This window comes from Crocodylus porosus, unplaced genomic scaffold (genome assembly GCF_001723895.1).
Source record: "Crocodylus porosus isolate Cpor-Errol unplaced genomic scaffold, CroPor_comp1, whole genome shotgun sequence".
NCBI classification, from domain to species: Eukaryota; Metazoa; Chordata; order Crocodylia; family Crocodylidae; genus Crocodylus; species Crocodylus porosus.
In genome coordinates this window covers 43,939,430-43,964,438 of record NW_017728886.1, presented here as the reverse complement: position 1 = coordinate 43,964,438, position 25,009 = coordinate 43,939,430, and the positions used below count along the sequence as shown (strand labels likewise).

Sequence of the window (25,009 nt, the reverse complement as noted above, 5' to 3'; positions counted from 1 at the left end):
AAAAACTCAACTATTTGTGGGACCACTTCTACAAAATAACCTCCATACAAAGTTCCTTATATAATCTTAAAATAAGTTTTTCTTCATAATGTGTTGACAATGGTCAGAACAAAACTTAAGTTTGGGTAACACTAAGGAACAGGGGAATTTGGGTGATGATCTCTGATTCCTGTTCCTAACATCCTCTTGTTCATAAGCAGAGCATCCAGATATACCAAGTAGATTCTTAAGTTAGAACATTCCTTTTTTAGGAGGTGGCTCACTATGTAGACATGAAACAAGACTGAGATACTAAAACTAACTAAAAGTAAAACTAACTTAAAAGTTTCTGCCTTTTAGGCACATAATGTCTTGAACCGTAACATAACACTCTTTAAATGAAAATTAAAGATAAGCATATGGGGATAAACATACCTATTAAATGTGCATTGATCTGAATGTGTAATTGTGCAGATAACGGTATGCATGTTCACTCATATATGCATGCATGAAAAACACTTAACAGTTTTTTAATGGTTCTATGCACTCAACTACAATGGAAATCAAATCAAAGCCACTTTTAGAAGTATGTGAACTTAAATCAGTATGGAAACATGTTCATATATAACAGGGGTGGGCAATATTTCGGGTGGAGGGCCACTTACCAAGTTTTGGCAAGCTGTCGAGGGCTGCATTTCCCTCTCTGGCTCAAAGAAGCAGGAACAGCCCCACAGTCCCAGGCCAGATGCCTCTGCGAGGCAGGGGCTTCTGTTTTAGGGGGCAGGACTGGGTGGGCCTTGCTGCTGAGTCCCACTGCTGGCTTCCCCTGGGTCCTGCTGCCCCTGGCTCCTGTCATCTTTGACAGGCAGCCAGGAGCAAATAAATATTACATTTTCTAAATTTTTTAGGGGCCCTGCGGACCGGATAAAATGGCCTGGTGGGCCGGATCAGGAACAGGCTAGCCCAGGGTTGAGCAAAGTCCTGCCCATGGGCTGGACTGGATCTGCATTAAATGTCATTTCCCAGCAACCCCTGCCCGCATCACTGTGGCCAGTTTCCATGGACACCCCCAGGAGCGGTGGTGCTGTGACAGCACAGGGCCAGGTTTTCCATGGCACACCGGTTGGTTTTCCCCAGCAGCACTGGCAGGACACACAACTGGGCAGAGAGCTGCTCCAGGGCTGGGATCTTGCATCAGTAACAGCGTGGTCCAAAGCTATGATCCATTGCCCACATGCCTCAGGCAGGGGCGTACAGGCAGCAGATTGCGGCTCTGCCCCAGCTCTGCACCACTGTCACTACTGCAAGATCCCAGCCCTGGACCTGGAGCAGCTCCCCGCCCAGCTGTGCACCCTGCCAGCAAAGCTAGGGCTGGTCTCCATGGAAACCATGGCTCCACACTGTCACTGTTGCTACAGGGGTCTCCATGGAAACTGACCACAGCAATGCAGGCAGGGGCTGCTGGGAAATGCAGGCCAGCCACTAGCTTGACCTGCAATTTTGCCGACCCCTGGGCTAGCCCGATCTAAAAAAACATTTGCACATGCTTGGAACACATCCCCGGGGCAGGAAAAGCTCAGCCACTCACCCCAGGCCAGAGGCTTCACTCTTCCTACCCCTCCACCCTGACTGGGCTATTTTTAACCCCCGACCCTCCCCACCACCAGATGAACAACCCCCTGCAGACGCACCAGCCCCTATGATCCCACCAACACTCCTACAGACCCAACAAATGCCATCACAGATCTGCTAGCTTCTCTATCCGAACTGCTCCTCTCCCTACCCCACATTACTCATGTTGGGTTCCTGGCATGGCTCCTGACACCGGTGAACGTATGCACAAGCCACTTCCAATCTACAATCAGGTGGCTTAAACTAAACTTTGTAAATGAATGCAGACTAGGTGTCATAAATGCCTGAACATCCCCACAGTGCACCTATCATCCATGAATTTATCTAATCATTTTTTAACCTGGCTGTTCTAGCTAAAGCCTCTTATGGCAATGAGCTCAACGACTTAACTACATATTGTTCTAAAATGTAATTTATCTTATTTGTTTTAAATCTATCTTCTATTAATTTCCATTGGTATCCCCTAGTTCTAGTATTCTGGGATTTAGTGAATAACAGTTCCCTATTTACTTTGTCCACACTCTTCATGATTGTTTAGACCTCTATCATATCCCCCATCAGCCTTCTCCTTTCCATGGTGAAATATCCTAGCCTTTTCGAGTCTCTTCTAATACAGCAGTTGCTCCATATACTCAATCTTCTTTGTTGCCCTTGTCTGTACCATTTTCATTCTATTACCTTCTTTTTCATATGCAGAGATCAGAACTGCATGCAGTATTCAAAATTGATGTGGCACCATGAGTTTTAAAATGGTATAATGACATTTTGCATTTTGTTTTCAATTTCCAACATTTTATTGGCTTTTTTAGTTATCACGCTACACTGAGCTGATGTTTAAAAAGAACGTTCTACAATTTCCTGGGTCATAACAGCATCAGAGCCCAGTAGTGTGTACAGTATAAGAGGTGTACATTTCTTAGGTCAAAATCTCATTGTAAAACCAATGGCTTTAATGCAATTTTGGTATGTGACAAAAATGAGACCTAGGTCCTTGTTCAGTTCAGGTAATTTGTTTATGTATTTCACTGAACACACTAAACAGCTCAGATATACTTTGTGCAGATTTCAAATAAATTAACGCCCAGAGAATCCATCAACTACTGCAAGTCATTGTGGCTCCTTTAAATTAAATGGAACTACACTGATTTATACTAGCCTGGGATCTGGCTTGATATTTTTCTAAGGGGCTGCACTATTTTTTCAAATCTTTTTCAGGTCTTTTTCAAGTACAAACAGAATTCAACTATCTAGATGATTTGCAAATCAAACTGGATAAGCAAAACCTGAAATTCTATCATTTGCACCTGCAAATGTTTTCCTATGCAAATATATGTGAGTGTAAAACTACATATACAAAATTGAAAATATGGACTTTCAAATGTTTTAAATGGAAAGAGGTAAATTTCATTATTACAACAAAAAGTGAAATTAGTAAATACATATACTGTGGTAAAGTATTTTTCAAACTTTATTTTACATTGACAGGATCAAACTTTCAAAAGTATTTTAGAAGCAGTCTGAAGAGTAATGTTAATGTGAATACAAGCCATTCTGTGATTGTTTGAACAGCTGGAAGCCAGACAAGAAAACATATGATCTCTCTTCTTCTCAATGTTATTCCCGAACGTAAAAAAAACAATACTTAACAAGCCTAAAGTAAACAGCTTCAAAGTATTTCAAATGGTTTGGTTACTTCATATTCAATCACATCAAGGGCAAAAGCTGGTTCTGACTTCTGAAGCAATGAGTATGATGAAACAGAAAACCATAAAAATATAAATATTGGTTTCTTTAATTTGTCTGTACCTGGAAGCTAAATAGTAAAAATAAGTCTTTAATGAGACTTTGCAACATATATTATTTGGAAAGTCACTATAGTTACTAAATCAAAATCAGTCAAAAAGATCCTAAAATTCAATAAAAAAGATGGTCTGAAATCTTGTGGGTTTTATGCTCACGACACTTTTGCCTGAGTCAAGATACAGAATTTAGCAGATATGCTGCATCTATTAGCTAAATAAATGATAACTGTAAGCACGATGCTTACATCATTATTTTAATGTAAACATTTTATTCCCGAAATGTCAGATCATAATATCTAACCAAAGACCAGCACATTTAAGAGTTGTCATTGATATTTAATAAGAGCTTTAATTTTAGTATTGTCTACAAGAAAATTCAGCCTTCCAGCCTGTTTTTTTTTTTTCTGAAGGTGACCAAGGGCAGGAACACAGAAGTTTATTACTGGGTTTTGGTGTTTTTTGTACTACCATTCTTAATGGGCAGAGAAATTACTTTTGATAGTGAATTTGGAAAACTATGGGTCAGAAAGAGAATAAATCTGTCAAACGTGGGTTCTTTTAAGATGCAATGGGCTGGTTCAACACTCACTCAGTTTAATGGGAGGTTTTCTGATTATCTGATGGGGCTTGTATTAGAACTTCAGATTTATTTTTGTCCTGAGTTTTGAAAGTTATTAACTGGGTTTAGCCAAATTCCCTCACAGACAAGCTTCTGGGTTTACAGGCTCAAAGACACAATTTGTTTTAAAAACCTTTTTATATTTTTTTTATTGATGCTTCCAAATAGACATAAAGCCAAAAGAAAACTTTACTAGTAGTTCACGAGGTTTGTAATCTTGCAAACTGCATTATGGTCTCAGACATATTACCTAGATATTATGGAAAGGTATCAACCATATGGCAGTTTTCTATGCAGCTAGATATTCTGCTAAAACTGCTGTGTGCTTTACTTCTCAAAGGAAGAAAAGTCTGCCACCCTCTAAAACAAGTTTCAGTACTGCCATACAGATTTTACAACAGGGCATCACTGTTGGTAAGGTGTATACATACTGTCTCTTCAGGAATCCCCAGCATTCCAGTCCTTCATTTCCTCAACTCCTGTAGTCCAGATTCCTGCCTATAATTTCCTTTTGAGACTACCTGTGCTCCATTGCGCCATCCTCTTCAAAGGCACTACCAAGAGCAAAGGATTACTCAAGCCAAAATTGCATTTTACCAAGTACAGGTTTCCCTCACTTTATGCTGTACAGGCGTTCCTGGAAAACGGCACATTATTCGAAATCACATAAAGGGAACCAACTTTACAATGTAACGGATAGGGCTATGTTACAAAACCTTGACTGTACTGACCCCCAAACCCATTTCTACCACTTTTACAATTTTGGTACTCACCAACAGCAGAGAGTACACACAAGCACAGGACACTATCATATTGGGAATGGCAACTACAGAAACACATGTTGCAGATAAGCGAGAAGCAGAGATCCACACAAGAGACTCTCTGTTCACTTCTGTTTCAATTTAATCTGCTCAGCTTAAACTAGCCTGCAAAGACTAAATTAATTCAGCCTCAGGCTTTTTGACTCTATGTACCTAGCCCAAGTGATCCAAAACTGGTTTAATCCTGTAACAGAACAGAAGTTCAGTGCACATAAACTGCTTTCAAAATGGCAGAAAACAGTTTAAGATAAACCTGATTGGATGTAGTATCAGACTTAACTGATTACGGTCAAACTGATTTATGGAACTTTTGTCCCAAATTCCTTCCTGATTCAAGTTAACATACAGGTGTCCCAGTATCCCATAATGCTTTGCAGCCCTGGGCTGTACTGTCTGCTCCAGCAGAGCAAGGCCAGCCCCTTCCCCAGCTATCAAAGACCTAAGGCACCAAAGCCTCTCCTCCCAGCCAGCACCTGTCAGCCCTGTTGGATGGTGGGGGCAAAGGAACAGATTCCCCAGACTCACCCTAGACCTGTGTGTACCAGACAAGGGGAAGGAAACCCCAGCAGTGGGGACTTTTCACCCCTACAGCAGCCAGGCAAACAGGGTTGGCATTGGCTCAGCCTCACACCCTCTGCAGCTGCCAGCCTGTGTAGGGGAAAAGGGAGAACCAAACTGGCTGGGCACTGGCCCCCCAGCTAGGTTCTGCCTGGCACAGGGAGAAAGCCCCCACCAGCAGTTTTTCACTCCCCTGCAGCCGGGCTTGCCAGGCTGGCATTGGCTCTGCTCCAACCTGCTCCCTCTCCAGCCCTCCACCTCTGAGAGCAGAGGTGGGGTAGGGGGGAATGCAGCAGCCCAGCCCATCACTGAGTCCCCCACAGGCAGGATCTGTCTGGTACAAAGTGGGGAAGCCCCCACTGGGGGATTTTCACTCCCCTGCAGCTCTGCTTGCCAGGCTGAGCCCCACCCCCTCTCCAGGCCTGTGAGAGCCCCCACCAACACACCAGCCCAGCTGGACACTGACCCCCCAAATGAGGTCTGCCCAGAGTAGGGAGGGGGAGCCCCCACTGGGGACTTTTTCCTCCCCTCCAGCCTGGCTTACCAGGATGGCATGGGCTCAGCCCTGCCCCCTCCCCAGCCCCCTCACCTGTGAGAGGCAGGGTGGTGAGAAGGGGAAATGCACCAGCCCAACCTGGCACCCCTAGTCAAGATCTGCCCAGCACAGGGCAATGAAAGCCCCCACCAGAGCCTTTTCATAACCCCACTGCCCTGTAAGCCAGGTGGGGAGCCAGGGAGGGGTGGGGCTGAACTGATCCCCATCTGGTTTGCCAAGCTTTAGGTTACAAAAAGCCCCTGGTGAGGGCTTTTATTGTCCTGTGTCAGGCAGACCCCTGCTGAGGGGCCAGTGCTGGGCCACTGTACTCCCCCCCAATCCCACTTCCCTTACTGGAGGTAGGGGGCTCGGGTGGGGGTGGAACTGAACCGATCCTAGCCCAGCAAGCTGGACTGCAGGAAAGCAAAAAGCACCTGGTGAGGACTTTCCCCCATGGGCAGACCCCAGCTACAGGGAAGGGCAGTGCCTAGCTGGGTTTGTGCACCCTCTCTCACAGGTGTAGACCTGGAAGGGGGGCATGGCTATGTCAGTCAGAGCCCTGCTAGCCAGACTGCAGGGGGTGAAGACCCCCACAGTGGAGGCTTTTCCCACGCCAGGCAGATTCCAGCTGGGAGGCCAAGGCCGGATGGTGTATTTCTCCTCCCCACCCCACTCTCAGAGGTGGCGGCTGGGGAGAGATTTTCTGATGTTTCACCCCTTGCTGCAGCTGACAGTGGATGGGGGTGGCATGTGTCCAGCAGGCCTGGTCTGCCATTGGGCTGGGTTCAGCATCCATAGGCAGCTGGCCATGAGGGGTGGTGCCCCAGGCTCCTGGTCTGGGCCAGTTCAGGCTTCTGCCTGTCTTGGCCATGCAAACTTTGAACAGTTTGTTATTGGTTCAAGCTAAACAGCTTCGAAAAACCTGCAAAGATTGAACCAATTCTGCCTCAAGCTTTTTGAACCTCTGTATTTGGCCACACTGACCTCAGTGTACAAGCCTCAAGTACCTGCTGAGGAGAATCTTACTATGAATCACAGTTTCATGTTTCTGGTTATTATCCAGTACTCTTTTGGATATAATCCAATATTTCATAAAGTAAGCATCCCAATATTTGATCCCAGGTAATCATACATTAAGCATCCTAATAACTAAGCTGACAAAGTATCCATTATTACAAAGTAGTTTCATTTCCATTTCAAGGGCTGAAGGTTCTAGTTTGCATTCCCTACATATTTTTTTCTATTTTCAAGCATGTTAAAGAGTCACAAAGAACAAAATCATGTGCCAGAAAAGAGATAAGGCTCTGCTTTCTAATGAAGAAAAAGCATAACTAGTTCATCAGTTACAAGCGATTCATAAACAAGTACAATTATGTCAGCAAGCAAAATACAAATACCATAAAGAAAACCAATAATAAGTTGCTGGTGGCAGATGTCATTAGATTATAGTAATCATATTAGTGTCACTAAGCTTGAGCCTAAGAAGTAGAATTACAAATACTCACCAAGATGACCTTAATTCTGTTTAAATTATTTTTCAACTTCGGACACTATTTTATCCTCTTACAAATGAGTTTCCTTGTGGAGCCTGTTAGCATCTTAGTACAAAAATCTCATGTTTTCTTTATTAAGTTAGTAAAATGCTAGAACAGCAAAGAAATTTAGAATTATGAAACAGCTAATTCCAGTGTAAAGGGGATGCAACACTGCTACTAAAGTTTTCTGGAAGCCAAGCCTTTTACAATGTATTGAATTATTACTTACTGTATTTTAAGTATCCTATTAATAATTCAAATCTCATTTTAAATGCTATTTAGATAGCCCATTTCAATAATTTACCAAAGACAATATGTAGTGGCACTGTTATTACACTTCCATTCCATGCTTTTTTTTTTATTCTTGCCCTGCTGCTTTTCAACTCATTGGGTTATAAAGCAGAAGCAAAACTTAAGTATGATACTGGTAACAGAACAGTGGCTGCATCAGCTCTTCTTCTCCCATATTTCTGTAAATTCATTTGTCTCATTTAAGGAGGTCTATACAAAACAATGTGAAGGCATCTGCAGTCTGATCTGACACATTGTCGGCTAGACTTAAAGAAAAACATGCGAAAACGAAAAATATTAATACCTGTGTTTATATTAGCATATTTTCTACCTTTGTGGGGTTTGAAGCAAAGATACAGACTTACTAGAATATCTTTAAAAATCTTAGGAAAGACAGTTTCAGCTACAGAGACAGATGTACAAGTCCCCTTTGGGAGAAATATATTACTGACTCAATCTTTAACATAGCTTTTAAAGCCAGTTTTACTTGTGAGGTTGTACACCTGTAGCTTATTTCATTGCCTTGAGCTAAATGCATTATTCTTTTTTTCTGTTATATTGTATTTTAATTTTTTCCTTTCCTGCTTATTTGAGCTCTAAGGAATATTTGATGATACAGGAAAGATTCAGATTTCCCATAATATGATCATGACTTTTATACCAGCCTCAGCCGTCATAGTTCCAACACATATACTGAAAGACCCTCCAGAATTGGGGACCTGTATTCTGGAAGTTAAGGACAATCTCACAAGCTTGCAACAATCAAGAACTCAGGTTAAGCCTCCCAACCTATCTATCAGGACAGTTAGCACACAAGGTGAAAATTAGTCTACACACATTATCTTTAAGAGGGAAATTAATATATAGGTGTCTCCTGTGAGTCAATAGTACTCGTCAGCACAGAAGATTTGGGATATTCATGGTCTTGGAATGTGCAGTTCTTCTCAGCAGCAGCCAAATTTCACTAGGAAACAAGTGTTTTTATACATATTTGCCAGCAGAACTAATTTTCAGGCTCCAGGTAGATCCTTACCTATGAAAGCATTAAAATCTCCCCCCGGATCTGTGTGTGGGATGACAGCAGGCTGCTGCTGCTGCTGCCTGGGACTGGCACCAACACTGGGTTCTTCTTGGTGCAGGCTGTGCTGGGCAGACTTGGGTGCTGGTCCCAGCTGGCAGCGGCAGCATGCTGTTATCCTGCACACAGATCTAGGGGCCTGTGCCCCCCCCAGGAGGGCTGTGGGGGTAGATACAAATCTTGACCTGCAAGTCTTGACACAAATCTTGACCTGCAAGCTAATGTTTAAAAAAATAAACAGCAAGCATTCAAATGAATCAATGGAAGTTTAGCAGTTTAGTTTCAGTGGCTGGAAACACTACTGATACAGTAGGGGCATACGAAATTTCGATGGGCGTTTCATTTTGAAACTGTTTCAAAACGTTTTGAGCTCGAAACAGTGAAATCAGAACACAAGGCTTCAAAACAGCTTCAAAATGAAACAAGGGCACTCGAAACATTTTGAAACGTTTCAAGATTCAAAGCCGGGCTTGCTGCAACACAGTCCCCCGGATCTGCACGCACGATGACAGCATGCTGCCACTGCTGGCTGGGGCCAGCAGCAGCACCAAGTTTCCCAGCACTCAGCATGGGCTGCGCTCAAGCACCGGTTCCAGCCGGCACCAGCAGCCAGCTGTCATCCCACGCACAGATCTGGGGGCCCATGCCCCACAGGAGGAGTCTGGCACAGCCCCACAGTCCTCCTGGGGGGCACAGGACCCTAGATCTGTGTGCAGGATAACAGCATGCTGCCGCTGCCAGCTGGGACCACCAGCACCCAAGTCTGCCCAGCACAGCCTGCACCATGAAGAACCCAGTGTTGGTGCCAGTCCCAGGCAGCAGCAGCAGCCTGCTGTCATCCCACACACAGATCCGGGGGACAGTGCTCCCTAAGAAAAGTCCAGCACAGCCCCACAGCCCTCCCGGGGGGGAGGGGGGGGGGCCGGCCCCCAGATTTGCGTGTGGGATGACAGCAGACTGCCACTGCCAGGAAGTGATATGAGTTTTGCTTGTAAGCAATTTGAGGTGGAGTTTCCCAGAAGCCCCTGCACCCATCTCCTTGAAAATTGGCAAACTTCATGCCCCTAGAAGGGGCTACCATCTCTGCAATTTCCATCTGAATCAGGCAAGAAATAACAAAGTTATAGGCATTTTAATGACTCCCCATTATAGCCTATGGGCAAAATGGAGAAACTGCTTTGACGAAATGAAACTGAATAGTGCTTCAAAATGAAACAAAATGACAAAATGAAACACTGCCCTTTAGAAGTGGCAAAACAGAAGTCAAAATGAAGCAGTGCTGTTTCGCACAGCCCTACGGTAGAGCACTGTACAAGCATTACAGGGCCGAGCTGGCTCCTCTGCAAACAACCTGCACTGCCAACAGCACCCAGGATAGGAGCCCCAGTGCTTTGCAGGCTCCCCTGTCTGCCTGGAAACAGACAACAGCAGTATAGAGGACACAGATCAGGGCTGACTGGTTGGTCTGCTCAAGGGAACTGGCTGGCTGGCTGCTGCCACCCTGCCCACCCCCAAAACCCCCTCCCTCCTGGCTGTCAGGTTTTGGCACAGCAGACCCAGAGGCTGTCCACTATCTTTTTAAACCTGTCAAATTCCACTCCAGCAGCTGGCAGTGGATCCTTATGGCTATGGCATGAGCCAATAAATCCAGTTCCAGCATAAGTTGGGAGAATCAATTAGGTGCTGGCAGGCTGAGGTTGGGTGCTGGTGGGCTGGCTGCTGTCAGGCTGTGTGCTGCATGAGGGGTGGGGGGATCTGAGTGCTCCATTCCTGGCAGAGGCTGGGTTGGGCAGTCTGTGCAGGTGGGGTGAGGAGAGGGTCAGCAGGCTCCCTGGAGCTGGGTGTACGCTGTTAGGGAATGGGGGGAGTGTGATTTGGTAGATCCAGGTCCCTGCCTCCTCTTGTATATACAGGCTGCACCAGGAACAGAGTTCACCACCCCCTCTCCAAAATGGACCAGCCTTTCCTATAGGTAAGCTGTTTGAGTATGGGGTCTGAAGGATCTGGGTCCCTACCCCCTCCCATAACCAAACAGTATCCACATGGCTTCCACCAGGAATGGAGCCCCTCCCCACTTACCCAAATCAACAAGGATTGGCCTTTTGTACATAGTCCAAATTAATCTGTGTCAGTGTTGGGGGTAGAAGGTCAAGGAGAGCTCTGAGAACTAAGGAAGCAGGGAGGGGTGGGTAAGGAGTGGGGTGCTTGTGGGTCAGATTCGCCCACTTGTTTTTCCAGCCTCAAAGATGACAAGGGAAGAAGGGATTTTCTCTGTGTTTTTCAGGAACAATGGAGTCCAGCCAAGTCACAGACTGTTTTTTTTGGAATGGAGAGTGAGGCAGAGCAAGGCATTCCGGGAAGCTGAAGGGCAGCATAGAGGCTTTTATTGGAGAGGTAAATGTCCAAGCTTTTGTTCAACTGATAGAAACTCTAACAGAGGCCACTACTGCCTGGCCAGAGGTGGTAGAAGTTTCTCACCACTTGTGGCCCAATAGAAACTGTTTGAATGGTTGTAACACTTAGGGTTTCTACAAGCAGAACTGTGATTCCACTGATGGAAATATAATATTTATATGCACCTTCAGTCTTCTACGAATGAAATATGCTATACCAACAAAAAGATTATTTTACCAGCATAAAATGTGTCTCCACTAGAGTTTTAGAAGTATATATTTGTAAGGAGATAGGAGTGTGAAAAAAAATTTCCCTTCCAAACCAATGTTATCCATGTCAGCAAAACTTTTAAATACAGTTCAGAACTTAGAATGTAAGTTCCTGAAATGCAGGCTGTATTTATGTGCATTAGCACTGAATACATTCTCAGCATTTAACTAACAACTTGAGAGCTGTAATGATAGTTTGGAGTCCATGATACATTTATCCTAGGTCTTGTGTAGACAAGAATTTTAAGTTGTAATATTAGACCAAGTTACGTAGCTTGATATAATTACCTCTGTGTAAAACTCAACTGAAGACAAAGCAGTTGCACTTTAGCACTACCTAAATTTGCCAAGTTAAAGCCTAAGAACTCCTAATCTCTAATCAAAATGTCAATCTTACTGGGCATGAGAGTTATGTTAATTTTCTTTGTTACTTAGTGTTAATTTTAAAATAGACAAAAAAGTGAGAGTAAAGCTATTTAACTGTGTGATGTAAACCTTTTAATATTCCAGTTGTGAACCTACCATGATAAGAAACCATCCTACACAGTTTGGTTGCTTAAAAAAATACCAAAGAGGTTACTTTAGTTTTCTTTTGAACCATTAGTCAGGTGATTCATCCCTCTCTCTCCTATCTGTTTACAAAATCTGAATTATCTTCTTTGAAGGCAGTTGTTCTCATTTAGAATTAAGGGAAAAATACAATTTCTGACTGGATAAATTTTCCTGTCTCATTACTTTCTTGCATCACTGCCTCTCTCTCTTGTTCTCATTTTCTTTCATAGTTTGCTTTTTATTCCTCTTGTTTCTGATCTCCTTTTCCTTTCCTCCTTTTTACCTGGTCTTATCATCACATACCCTTGCAGCTCTTCTTCATTACCTTGATATTTCCCCCACATCCATATATAACTCTCTATACCCATATCTTATGTACACAGAGTTGTGAATAATTTTTATTGACAATGTGGTATTCCTGCATCAGCACACAGCAATGTTAGTTACTACCCTACACGAGAAAATATTTGGGCTTATAAATTTCTCAAGTCTGGTCCAACAACAAACGTGTACTACAAAATCTAAACAACAAGGGACAAAAATGCATAGAATTGCAAGTTCCCATCTCCTGAGCAAACAAGTCTGGGGAAAAAAGACTTCAGCACCTGCCATGCACTCCCTTGGCAAAGGAAATCTGGCAGTTTTGTCTCTTGCAGGAAAGCAGAAAGCAAGAGGACAAAAATCTTAATCTATTCTGCCAAATACTCAAGTTCAGACTGAGTGCATCACAGCCTGGAACGACAATTAAGGGCAACAGCAGTTTCCTGCTCCAAAAATGAAAGACAACCTCCAAGCAAAGTCACATCTTTACAGAATGACAGGAAAAGCTGCTTTTCCAAACAAAACTACCTAGTTGCTTTCAATTCAAGGTTTTCCCAGAATACTTCAACACCAACAGTATGTGTGCTTGGTATGATTTCCACAACATTTTAAGAAAATAAATAAAATTACTATTTCCAAGATATAAGAAAACACAAGGGGAAATTACTTTCTACTCTGCAGGAGTCAAAACAATTAGCTGTAATTCCTTCAACTGGTTGTTAAAGTTTATGGAAAGGTTTTAGTTAGGAATTGTCTTTATACCTATCGATTTTAAGGTTGCCTTTTTTCCCTACAATTTTGCTAAATGTTCACTGAAAGCACATTTTTTTCTCTGAAATGGATTAGGTAAATTTCAGCATCTGTTCTCCAAAAACTGTATCTGAATTTGGAAGATGTGTCTACATTTTCTGTAAACTAAGAATTATTGTAAACCATTAATTTGCATTTTTAAAGTCTAAATCAAAGTCCAACATAAAATCTTTACACTGGCTTCTATGAGCTTTGGTCCAGGCAGTTCAAAACAAATAAAATATATTGATTTCAATTTTTCCTCTATTATTCCTGAAGTATAAAACTTGATGAGTCTTTTTTTTCTTCATCAATGTAAGGTTCTTTTTTAAAGTGACGCTCTCATGCAAAGTAGCAACATGAAGCAAATTCTTACTGCCGAGTACCAATTTTTAATACCCAGTGTCTGAAAAGAACACACCAACCAAAATTTAATTTTTACAGCATAAAGGGAGCTCTAACAATATATCAGCCCTTTGAATAGGTTTCTACTAATATAAGTGAAATTAAATATTTTCTCAACATCTACTATTTTTAAATACTCTTCGAACTGAGCGTTTTAACTTTAGATGGCCTGGTAGAGAGGAGTTTTCAAATCTGTAAACCCTACTACTAAATGCTAATGCCTTCCCTCTCAGAGTGTCCATGGTAATGAACGGTTGAAAAGCATTTGCTGTTTGGAATATAAAAACAACCTTGTGCATAAAAGATTTTTTTCACTGATAAAGCAGCTGTTTTATCAATCTACAAAGCAATACAAGAGATCTACATTTTTAAAAAAGATAATTAATATTTAATTTTAAAACGTGTAATATTTTTCTCAATGTTAACGGCCCTTAAATGTCAAACTAATGTACTATGAAAATTAGTGGACAGAGATGAAGCAACAGTGGAAAAAAACAAGCAGCCTTTTCAAAATTGTTCTTAAAAAAACAAGAAAATTCCATAGTAAGTGTGGTTCATTGAGATGGTGCAATCAGTATGGATCTCAAGGTTGGTGCAAATGCATATACGATCACATTTTTTGTTGCTTTAAATGGATTATTAATTGCAGATGTTCATGTGCCTTCTGCTTTCTTTGAGGGCACGTAGGATAGGATGTCTGTGGCCTTGCATCAGCTCCTTCCCAATTAGAAGCCCATGACACTGAGGACTCCAAAGAGAAGGGATGGAGAGAGAGTTGTAGAATCTACATTTGACTATAACACCTCTAAAAACAATTACTGTAGGGTAAGTACTGTAATTGTGTTTTAATTCTTTATGCCTATGTTAGTGTATATCCCACCACGGATGACTGGGAAGCAGGATGGTGGAAATGAGAAGCTCCAGCTATGAGATAAATACTGACTTTTTATGAAACCATATTTGATTTATTCAAATTTACCCACTACTATATTGCCCAGATGTTGCACAGTCATCTTTTCACCTCTGGGACCATTCCTTACACTTAATACAGTAATCATTTTACATTCCTCTTTATTAAATATTTTATTGATTGTAGCCCATTTTCCAACTCAGTCAACAAACTTCATCATCTAGAACAGAGCTGGCCAACCTATGGCATGTGTCACAAGTGGCATAAGAGGCCTGTGTGTTTGGCATGTGGCCGATCAGAGCAGGGACAGACTGCACAGCAGCTGATAGGACAAGAAGCTGAAAAAAGAGTAGCAGATTAGACAGGGAGCACAGCAGATTGGCCAGGGGAAAGTAATCAGAGTGGCACCCAGGGAAAGACTAACTTGTGGCACACCTGACAAAAAGGTTGGTCACAGCTGATGCAGAACACTACATGAAATACAAACAAACAAATAATCTGTCTCTCCATAGCCTCATTATTTACATCTCTAGTAATATAATATTCTCTATAATATCCAGAAGTCTGAAAGGAAATATTTTTGATAAAACTCTCAACATTATCACATGGTGTTTCAAATAAGCTTTCAGGTTATTTTGAGCATCAGTTCTAATGTACTTGCAACCTGCCCTTCTTCTCTCATGTGTGGGTACTAAGAAGGCCTAAGATTGTCACTCAGAGCGAAACTTTTCTTTGTAGGCTTTTAATCACAGCAGAAAAACTGGAGTAGAAGGCTGCTTGGAGATGTGAAAAAAAAAAAAATCACAAAAAAACCCCAGTGCTTTACTTTAAGCTCAGCGCACGCACCAAGTGCAGCATAAAACCACAAGAGGCATCGTGTTTGTTTGACGAGGCTTGGCCAACATCTGCATAGATCGTGTGCTTCAGCAGGGCTGTTTGGTGCTTTTATCTAGTAGCTGATTGAATCAGCTTTGATAAAAGCACCAAAAAGCACCACTGAAGCAGCCAATCAATACAGATCCTGGGGAGCCAGTTCAAACTAACGCACTCCTTCTTCCATTAAAGCATTGTTTTTTTTAATGTCTGTCAGCAGCAAAGTCTCTAATTCACAGTAAAATAAGCTGAGAATCTATGCTGTTAAAAGTACTTTTCTGGAAAATTATATTAGAGATAAGGAGACAAATGTTGGATCTTGCCACTCGTACATCCACAACATTTAAAAAAGTGCTCATTGTTTTCATCAACACAGCCCTCAAAAAATGAGAATAACAGTATATTAGTATACAGCCAATATTATTTATTTATTTTTTAAAATAAATTAAAAACAGAAGAATCAGCCAGGAACTAGAGGCCAGTGCAATACATTGTTTGTATGGCAGTTTTTGAAATTACACTGTACCAAGATGGTTCTTATAGATATACATAATACAAACATGTATATGTATTCACATATATATTCCATGTGTTAGCATAGAATATCCCCTCCCCACCCCCCAAAAACGTGTTGCAAACCTGGCCAAGATGTACTCCAATAGAGAAAGGCCTCTAAAACCCCATGAGAAAGGGGCAGCAATTACTTACCCTAATGCAAGATGACCTTAAAATTTAAGATAACCCCCAATAATTAGATTCTATACATGGAAAATCTGTTTGTTATAATTATCCATGTGTAGAATCTAATTATTGGAGGATCATCTAAAATGAGTCCTGTCCCCTTCACCTCCGCTGCAGCAGAGCAAGCAGCAGCAGCAGCATGGGGGCTGGCAGCAGGGAGGCAGGAGATAAGGGAATCAAATAGCTTAACCCTCACTTGCCCTGCCCCCCAAACACTTGCTCCAACTGCCTTTATACCCCCGTTCTTGTGCCATTTCATGTTGTCTGCACTCTCTTGTACCTGCACCCCTTCCCAACAGCACCCTCCTTCAACTTGCCCCTTTTCCACCTGCCCCCTCATACCTGCACCAGCAGATGCCTGTCCCTCTGCTGAAGTACCTGAAACCCTGGCTCCCCCAGTGGTGGGGGAAACTGGAGTCCTCATCACTTGCCCCTCTGCTGCCTGCCCTGCCTGCTGCTTGCCTCTCTACCATTTGCCCCCTTCACACCTGTTCCCTAACACCTGACCACCACACTTGACCTCCTCCTGCTGCCTTTCCCTTCTCCAAATCACCTATGCTCTGTCATGGCTCCAGATCCAACTCTGGCTCTGGCCCTGGCCCCACTCCAGCTCAGGGCATAAACCACATGGTTGTTCCAGCCCCTGCCTGACCACACAGCAGCTGTTGCAGCAATGGCAGCTCCAACCCCTGCCCTGTGTGTTGAATCAGGCTCCTGCAACAGATTGGACCCACAACCCTGGCCTGGAGAGCACAGCTCTGTGCTCTGGCCCACAGGACATGAAAATTTGCCAGTGGAAAACTGGAGGCAGTGGTAATTGCCATTGCTCTCCTGCCAACAAATTTGCAGACTTGAGTGGAGCCCTACAGGCTGGGTGACATGGCTACACAGGCTGGCCCAGCGGTTAGGGGGCAGAAGTAAAGCACCGCTGCTCAACCACATGCAGTCCTTCATTTCTGTGGTCAGTTTGTAAACACAAGCATCACTGATCACTATAACTGCAGTGGTTTTGGCTGTGTTAGCCCCATGTCATATATGGCAGGGATTTTCAATCAGGGGTACACATACCCCTGGGGGTACTAGGGATGGCCCTCAGGAGATACTTGGCAGTGGATGCTATGGTAGGCCAGTAGGGGGCGCTCCTGCATTTAGCCATGCACCTCACTGCACCCAACCACCTCCCAGGCTCCGAGTGCCTCCCTGGGGGCGCCTCATGTCAGGCTGACCCCCTTCCTGGAGCGCACCCATTAGCCTGGGGGTGACTCTGCCACCACCCAGGGATGGGCTTGATTCTGGCTCTGTGCACCGTGGGAAACACAGGCCTAGTAGCCTTTGAGGGTACTTGATTCACGTCAAGAACTGGGGTGCTTCCCTCAGTCGGAAGCACAAGTAGTGGTCTCCCTTAGTCAGCCAAACCAAGGGGACCCCAAGGCATAATCTAGACCCACTCCCAATAAGTCTCCCACACTAGGTACAAAGGAGAACTTTATTGGTTACAAGGGGTAGGGTTAGAATAGGGTACAGTATAAAGCAATATCAGAGAAATCCCATAGAGCAAACTGGTATGGCTGGGTAGCCTTTGATCATGCATCTGAGTTACTGCAAGCTACATATCTAGTTAGATCTCGGGTAGCTTACTCACAAGTATCATCCAGAGGCAGGTGGAGATTCCCTCTGGAGGCAGGCATTTCCTTGATCATGAATTTTGAGAGAGAGAGAGAGCAAGTTTCAGATGGTCCAGCTCTTCTCTCTCTCTGAGTCTACCTCATGGCTGCTGCCCCCTCCTCCTGGGAGGTCCTTAACTTATATAGCCCTTATAACCTCATTTACCTGGTCCAATGGAGGCCAGCAGCTGTTGGCTGTCAGCCAACCAATTTGAAATGCATCACTAGTTGCTGGGTAGCCTGGCAGTTCCTAGCTCCCCAGGGAGCCCACGCCCCTCACCCAGGTATGTGATGCCAGTCATGTAGGCAGGGGGAGCAGGTTTCCCCCCTCCCTCAGGAATGTATCCAGCTCAGATTACCTAAAAAGATAGGGTAAGGTATGTACCCTCTGCTGGGCCCATCTTAACCGAACTGTCACAGAGCAGAGTTTTTGGGGAGAAACAGAGGTGGCCTTCTGTCACAGGTACCAAGCCACCACTGCTGCTGACACGCTCAACAATCAGCTGCGGGGCTGCACCCCTTCCCTCACCACTCATCTGGCTGCTGGAGGGCTCCTGCCTTGTCAACCAGCCTCCGGGAGTATGCTGACCCAAAAAGGTTGAAAACCCCTGATGTATGGCATAGACTCATTATCCAATGATTGTTACAGACAAACAAGATTCAAGTCCCACAGGACTGCATACTCCCTTCCTCCAAAATGTTAAGACATAAATTAAATTGCAGTTGTGACAGAACCAGCCAGTTTTACGGTGATCACTTTTTCGAAAAGCAAAGACAGGACACGTGCCCACCCACAGGCAGCACAGCTGAAGCAGAGCCAAACGGAGCCTATGAGGGGTAGGGATGGATGCAGGCTGCCCACTTAGGGCTCCCCACTCTGCTGCCCTCCGCCCAGGGCCTCCGCAGGCCAGCAGGCAGGACCTGGCACAGCAGGGTGGAAAGGCTTGGTGCTGCCACCACCACTGGGAGCCCTGCACCAGTCGCACCACCATTGCAAGGCACCCCCTGCCTGCCCAGCAGCGGCGGAGATGGCAGCATGGAGTTGTTCTCCCCACAGCTGCTGGGCAGACAAGAGCCACCTCACTGTGGTGACACAACTGGATCCAGGTAGCAATGGCAGCACCAAGCCTCTCTGCTCCACTCCACCCTTCTGCACCACAGAGGCCCTGGGGTGGGGAGAGCAGCAGGGCAGGGAGCCCTGATCCTGCAGCAAGCAGCCTTCATGTGTCCCCACCCTGTGCACAAATCTGGGGGCCCTTGAGAATGCATGTAGCAGCAGGGAGTCAGCCCCTCCGCTGCCTTCTGGACAAGCCATCCATGGCTCCATCCTGCTTCCTGGCCAGACACCACAGTTGCGCATTCCCACCCTGGTCCTGGCCCCATGCACTGCCCCAGCTGGGCAGCACCCCCAGCCCCAGCCACCAACCCTGCTCCACTCCCTCCATCACCATGGAGACCTCAATCTACCCCCTTATCACATCAATGCCCCCACCCCTCCCTCATACGGACTTCCGGGCCTGCGCCGGGGGGCCCAGGTCAACCACCGCCCACGGTGCGGCAAAATTTTTCTAAGTCCCGGGTGGGACACAAGGTCAACCCGGTTCCCCTCCCATAGACTTAACTGCAGGCAGCTGGGGGAGCTGCTCTCCACCACTGCCTGGCTGTATTGCTGGCCATGTGGATGTGTGTACACACACATGCACATGGTGCTCCTGCATCCCTCTCCCCCCAGCCCAAAGCAGCCTCTTGCAGGCTGGAACTGCCTGCCTGCAAGGGGAAACCTGTGGTTTCCCACATTTTCTCACAGTGAACAGAAAACCCAAATTCCTGCGCATGATACTGGGACAATAGTTGTGTGCGTTGATGTTTATATTTTGGGACTGTCCCGCCCAATTAGAGATGGGTGGTCACCCTAGCCTGTCTCATGACCTCCCTTTCTACACACTGCCAGTGGGACAAGCAGAAAAGATGGTAATGAATGACAGTTAACACGATCAGCTCCTAAACATCTTTCAGTTCTTATAATAATGTTTTTAGAATTCATTAAAAATCATTTAACATGAGAACAGTTTCATCATTCCAAAACCAGTTTCTTTATTTACACATGTACACTGGGTATTCTTATCTGTACTGTGATAATGCCCAAGAGCCACAATCATGATGAGGCTCTTAATGTTCCTAGTGCTTAATAAACGCATAAAGATGGTCTCTGCCCCAAAGACCTTATCACTTAAGTTATTGACTGTTATACCCCTTCATCTATATCCATTATGAAAACCAGATGTTATTACTGAACTGTCTCATTCACTTACGTTTTATTAAGGATATAAATATTCCAGAAATGTCCACTAGTGTCTTCTGTCCCAATTGGATTAATACTATAAAGTACTATGCCTAAAATGATCTACATGATTTCATTTGTAATATTTGGGATGAAGAAGATTGTATCTATTCCATACAAGTTTCAATACCATCCACTTTTACTGCAGCTAGTTAACTACCAGTAACACCCAAGGAGAGAATATATTGTAATAAGATGTATGCAAATGATTCTATACTTTCTGATACATGTTTTGGATAAAAAGGAAATTTAAAATGAAAATGAAATAAGAATTAGCTTGAAGACTCTAAAATAAGAAGCCTTTAATGAGAAAATGATCTTCTAACACACTATCACTTGTTCATGAAAACTCCTAACTTTAGTTTATTTCATTAAAGCAGGTGAGAATTTTATTGAATTGTAATCTTCCCCTTTGTTCTTTGAATGAAAGAACCTTTTGTCACTACAGTCAAAAGTTAACAAGTAAGAAGCCTCTCCACACCTGAACTTGTAAGTCATTTTTGTAATACTGTCTAATTCTAACAGTATTGCAGGCTCTTTCATATTGCAATCTGTTGTGTCAGGCTCTCAATTCTCTAGCCACCCAAAAAAAAATTACTTTTGTTTTGCTTTATCCCAAGTCTTGTACCAGCAATTTTATATGGAAACATGCACATACACACACACATACATTGTTTTCCAAGTCAGGTCAATTCACAGTATTCAAGGCATACCAGCATGAATAAAACAAGTTACTGCAACTTTAATAAACCCTCATCCTTTCATAAAAAGGAGAAAAAAAAACCTCACATTGAAGTTTTATTTCTCCCTGCTACTTAAGGTTTTATATTCAGTGAATTCCTGCATTCAGAAAATACATTTTTCTCGTGATACATAACTTTACTGTGTAGGCTGAAAATCTGATAGGGAAAAACATTTTTTAGAACTGTTGAGTACTATCCTATTATCACTTTGTGGCAATTCTTCCGCCTACTTTCAAACCCACAGATACTGAAAGTCAAAAAGAGCTCTGTTAATATTTCAAGTTGGCTCCAGAGGGAATACAGTTACTCCTTTTGTACTCAAATCAATGGCATTTTTACCACTCTCCAACTTGCATAGATAAGCCTGGAAACAACTATATTTGTCCCTCTATTTACTCATAGTATATTTAAATTTATATATTATAAAGCCATAGCTTTTACTATCAGCTGTATGCAGGGTTCTCTGAATACAGAAAACACTATATGAATGTTAAGCAACAGGAATATTTTAGTCAAAAATAGCATTTAATTAAATGTAATTGCTGTTCAGACTTATTTAAAGTAGGTGTCCATGTTCCTCTGAATCATATTCTGATTTTTTCACCTGAAAGTGCATTCTTTAAAATAACATTTTCTTCACTTTCAAGAACCACCCCAACATAAATACAAAGTAAAAAATTTAAAAAAGAAAATAAAATCACTGCAATTAGCTTTTTAATATAAACAGAAGTTGTATCAACATCAAGTGATTTACCTTCAAGCTAGATCATGCTTGCTTTACTTACTTCCTCTTAATTGCCTGATACAAGATCCGTCACATATCATTAAAACTGGTCAGCACAAACTATTTTACTGAGTGCTTTAACTACTTCTGGTCATGTCTTGATTGAAGAGTGTACTTGTGTCTAGACCCCTGAACTCACCAAACCTGTCTGCCAGCCACATGACCCATAACTATACGTACACATCCACACTGGCTGTAGAGTTGCATGGGTTTGCAAAGATTCTAAGAAGCATATTGCAGGCTTCTTAGGTTAGACACAGAAGTTACACATAAACTGGTTTAAGTGATCAGAAACTGGTTTAAACTTGTAACAGAACGGAAGTCCAGTGCACATAAGCCAGTTTCAAATGGCTGAAACTAGTTTAAGATAAGCCTGGTTGAATGCAGTATCAGATTTAACTGATTTAGGTCAAACCGGTTTATGAAACTTCTGTTCCAGATCCCTTTCTAGTTCAAGTTAAGTCACAGTCCCCCAGCATCCCAGCATGCTTTTCAGCCCAGGGCTAGGCTGTTCTGTCAGCTCCAGAGAGCAGGGCTGGCCTCACCCCTCTGCTCCCTAGCTGAAGCAATGAGGGCTGGCTCACTGGCCAGCTCACTGCCCCCCACTTAGCCCTCCCAGATGGGGTCTGGGGCCCAGGGGGCATTAAACTTCCCTTCCCATGAATATGGAGCAGAGCTGCCCTGCCCTACCCTGCCGGCTTACTGATGGCTGTGACTATGGACTACAAATCCCAGAGGTACCTGGAAGCAGGAAGAGGAAGTGATGAGCACCCCTGCATTGTTGTGCTGCTGTGACTGTGGACTGCAAATCCCAGAGACCTCAGGGGCAGCAGGAAGAAGCAGCAAACACACAGCCCACGCTGGCTATTTGCCAGAAAGCTATGCTCTAGCACCCCCCTGGTTTCTGACTTCAGCCATTGCAGACATGTGGCTGCATGTCCTAAATCAAAAATGAATGTCTGTTCATTTGTAGACTAACCTGCAAAGACTGAATCAATTCAGCCTCAGGCTTTCTGATTGTCTGTACTTAGCTTTAGTGTTTTACTGATATGCGCCACTCCAGAAGTTGGTTTACAGTATATTAAGAGAACTCGCCTCTTTCCCTATTGGATACCTATATGGAAGTGTTCTAATAGATTTAGCAAAGGCATTTCCGACATTGCGCAGTCCTCCCTTTCTCCTGCGCCAACTAAGCAAAGCTACAACACTGGATAAGCCTATTCTGTTTCTGGCTGCACCATTATTGCTGTACAGTTTAGCCAGAGATACGGCATAGTTCAACATCTGAGGCAACAGTGGGTCTACAAGGAGAGTTTATTCATGGCAACAAGGAGATAAGAGCTGCATGCTAAACTCACTGAAGACACTCAGAAGCAGATCAGCACTACTGGTGCAGGATAGGTAGAAAGTGATGAGATCACTTCCCCACGCAGACTTAAAATGACCACCAGTGGTTCAGAACATGTGGAAGAGGAAAGCAACTTTCACTAAGCTGGGTAAACAATTTACCCCACTGCCTAATAGAAATGCCTTGGCTCATACAACTCTGATATCATAACTCTGATTTCAAAGCACCTGGAAGAAGGTTTAATTACATATGTCAATTGCAGACAGGCAGTTCTGCATCTGGTACTGGTGGTTTATAGCCTGGGAGGAGGAGCCAGTGATTGCTGTTGATGGTGTTAGAGATGAAGACTGCATCATAATCACCATGAAGGTAAGCAGCCATTCAACCAGCTCCTTTTTCTATGCTCAGTCTTCCTCCAGTCATACCTGAGGAACTCTGTCATCTGCCATCCTCCACCTTGGCTCTTAGACCATATCCTGCTTTCATTGTCCTCCTTTATTCTCTAATAGTCTAGGTGTTTATCTGATCTATTCCAGATGCCATGCAGCAGGTCATGCCTGAGCAGGCTTCTTTCTCCCTCTGGTTCAAAGTCCTCTTTCCAAGAGTCTCAGATGGATGCCTTGGTCAAGGAAATCAGAAAGTACTTTTTTACTTAAAAGAATCTCTCTTTTTACATTCTGTGCCATTTTAAGATCGCACAGTTTGAAACTTTCATCAGCCTCTTTTATACTGGCTGGCACTGGAGCCCCTGCTGAATATATATCCTGATAAGCATTTCAAATTTAATTCACTAGGGGGAGGGAAGCAATTTCTAGATACCTGATGGGCAGAGGGGATGGGGGGAGGGGCAGAGATTATGGCAATAAGATCAGGCACCAGTACTGACTGGCCAGAGAAGGCTTAGGTCAGTGGGAGCCCATCTTTGTGCCAGGTGTGCCACAAATTAAGCCACACACCCTTCTCAAGTGCCACTTTCCCTGTCTAATCCACTGCTCTCTGCCTGTGCTCCCTTGTAGCTCTGCTTTCTGCTCCCTGCACAACATGCCACTGTGTGGCCTACCCATCCCTGATTTGCTGTGTACCACGCACACAGGCTGTCCATGCATTTGTGGTCACCCCTGCCTTACAAAATACAAATCTGCTATAATAGAATGTGCAGCACGTTTTCCTGACCTGTGCTACAAGACCATTGATTGCAAAGTAACTGCAGCAGCATGAAATTCGGTGTAGGCTGCAAAACCTAGCCAAGAACCTGAGTAAATACTTCAGCAGCTAGCCTATATGCTGTTCCTGTTCCACTTAGACTGCTGCTGGCACCCAAGTTAACTAATTTAAACCTAGCTCAGGTACCGCTACATGAGATGCAGTAACTGCTGTGTAGACCTGCATAGAATTACAAAGAGTAATACACACACAGCCATACATAGGCATACTTGATAGGCTTATAATTCCAGCTTTTTAAACAATAACTGACAACTTATCAAGAATAAAACACTAGCTGTTCACTGAAATTATTTATAACCCTATCCGAGATCATGGGTAGAGATAGCAGACTTGGGCTAAGTACAGTCAAAAAGCCCGAGGCTGAATTGATTCAGTCTTTGCAGGTTAGTCTAAGATGCAGAAATTAACTGATAAACTACTAGACACACATTTACCTTTGATTCAGGAAATGCAGCCACATGCCTGATGTGGCTCATGCCAGAAGCCAGGGGGCACTAGAGCACAGCTCTCTGGCACATCCTCTTCCTGCTGCCCCCAAAGTCTCTGGGATTTCTGGTCCAGCATCACAGCAGCATGCCTCTGCCAGGTTGCTTATCACTTCCTCTTCCTGTTTCCCAGTGCCCCTGGGATTTGTAGTCCAGAGTCGCAACTGTCCAAACAAAATTCAAAGAAGTGCTGGCAACGCATGAGTTAAGTCTGATCATGCGCAGATAACACTAATTCATGGAAAATTCCACAGTGTGCCCAGCATGTGCCCCCTGGGTGACCTATTGGATTGTCAATCACTGGTGACCTACTTTT

The 25,009-nt window shown here is 43.8% G+C and overlaps 1 protein-coding gene and 1 long non-coding RNA gene across 9 annotated transcripts in view; one reads left to right on the top strand and one right to left on the bottom strand.

Moving 5' to 3' along the window:
• LOC109308994 overlaps positions 1-3,238 on the top strand; it is a 39,380-nt gene extending 36,142 nt beyond the window's left edge. For both annotated transcript variants that reach the window (XR_002100759.1, XR_002100758.1), the window contains exon 3: positions 3,097-3,238. This is a non-coding gene — a long non-coding RNA (uncharacterized LOC109308994). The remainder of the gene's footprint in view (positions 1-3,096) is intronic.
• PPP1R9A (protein phosphatase 1 regulatory subunit 9A) overlaps positions 1-25,009 on the bottom strand; it is a 238,152-nt gene that overhangs the window by 164,018 nt on the left and 49,125 nt on the right. The gene's annotated exons all lie outside the window — the stretch shown is intronic.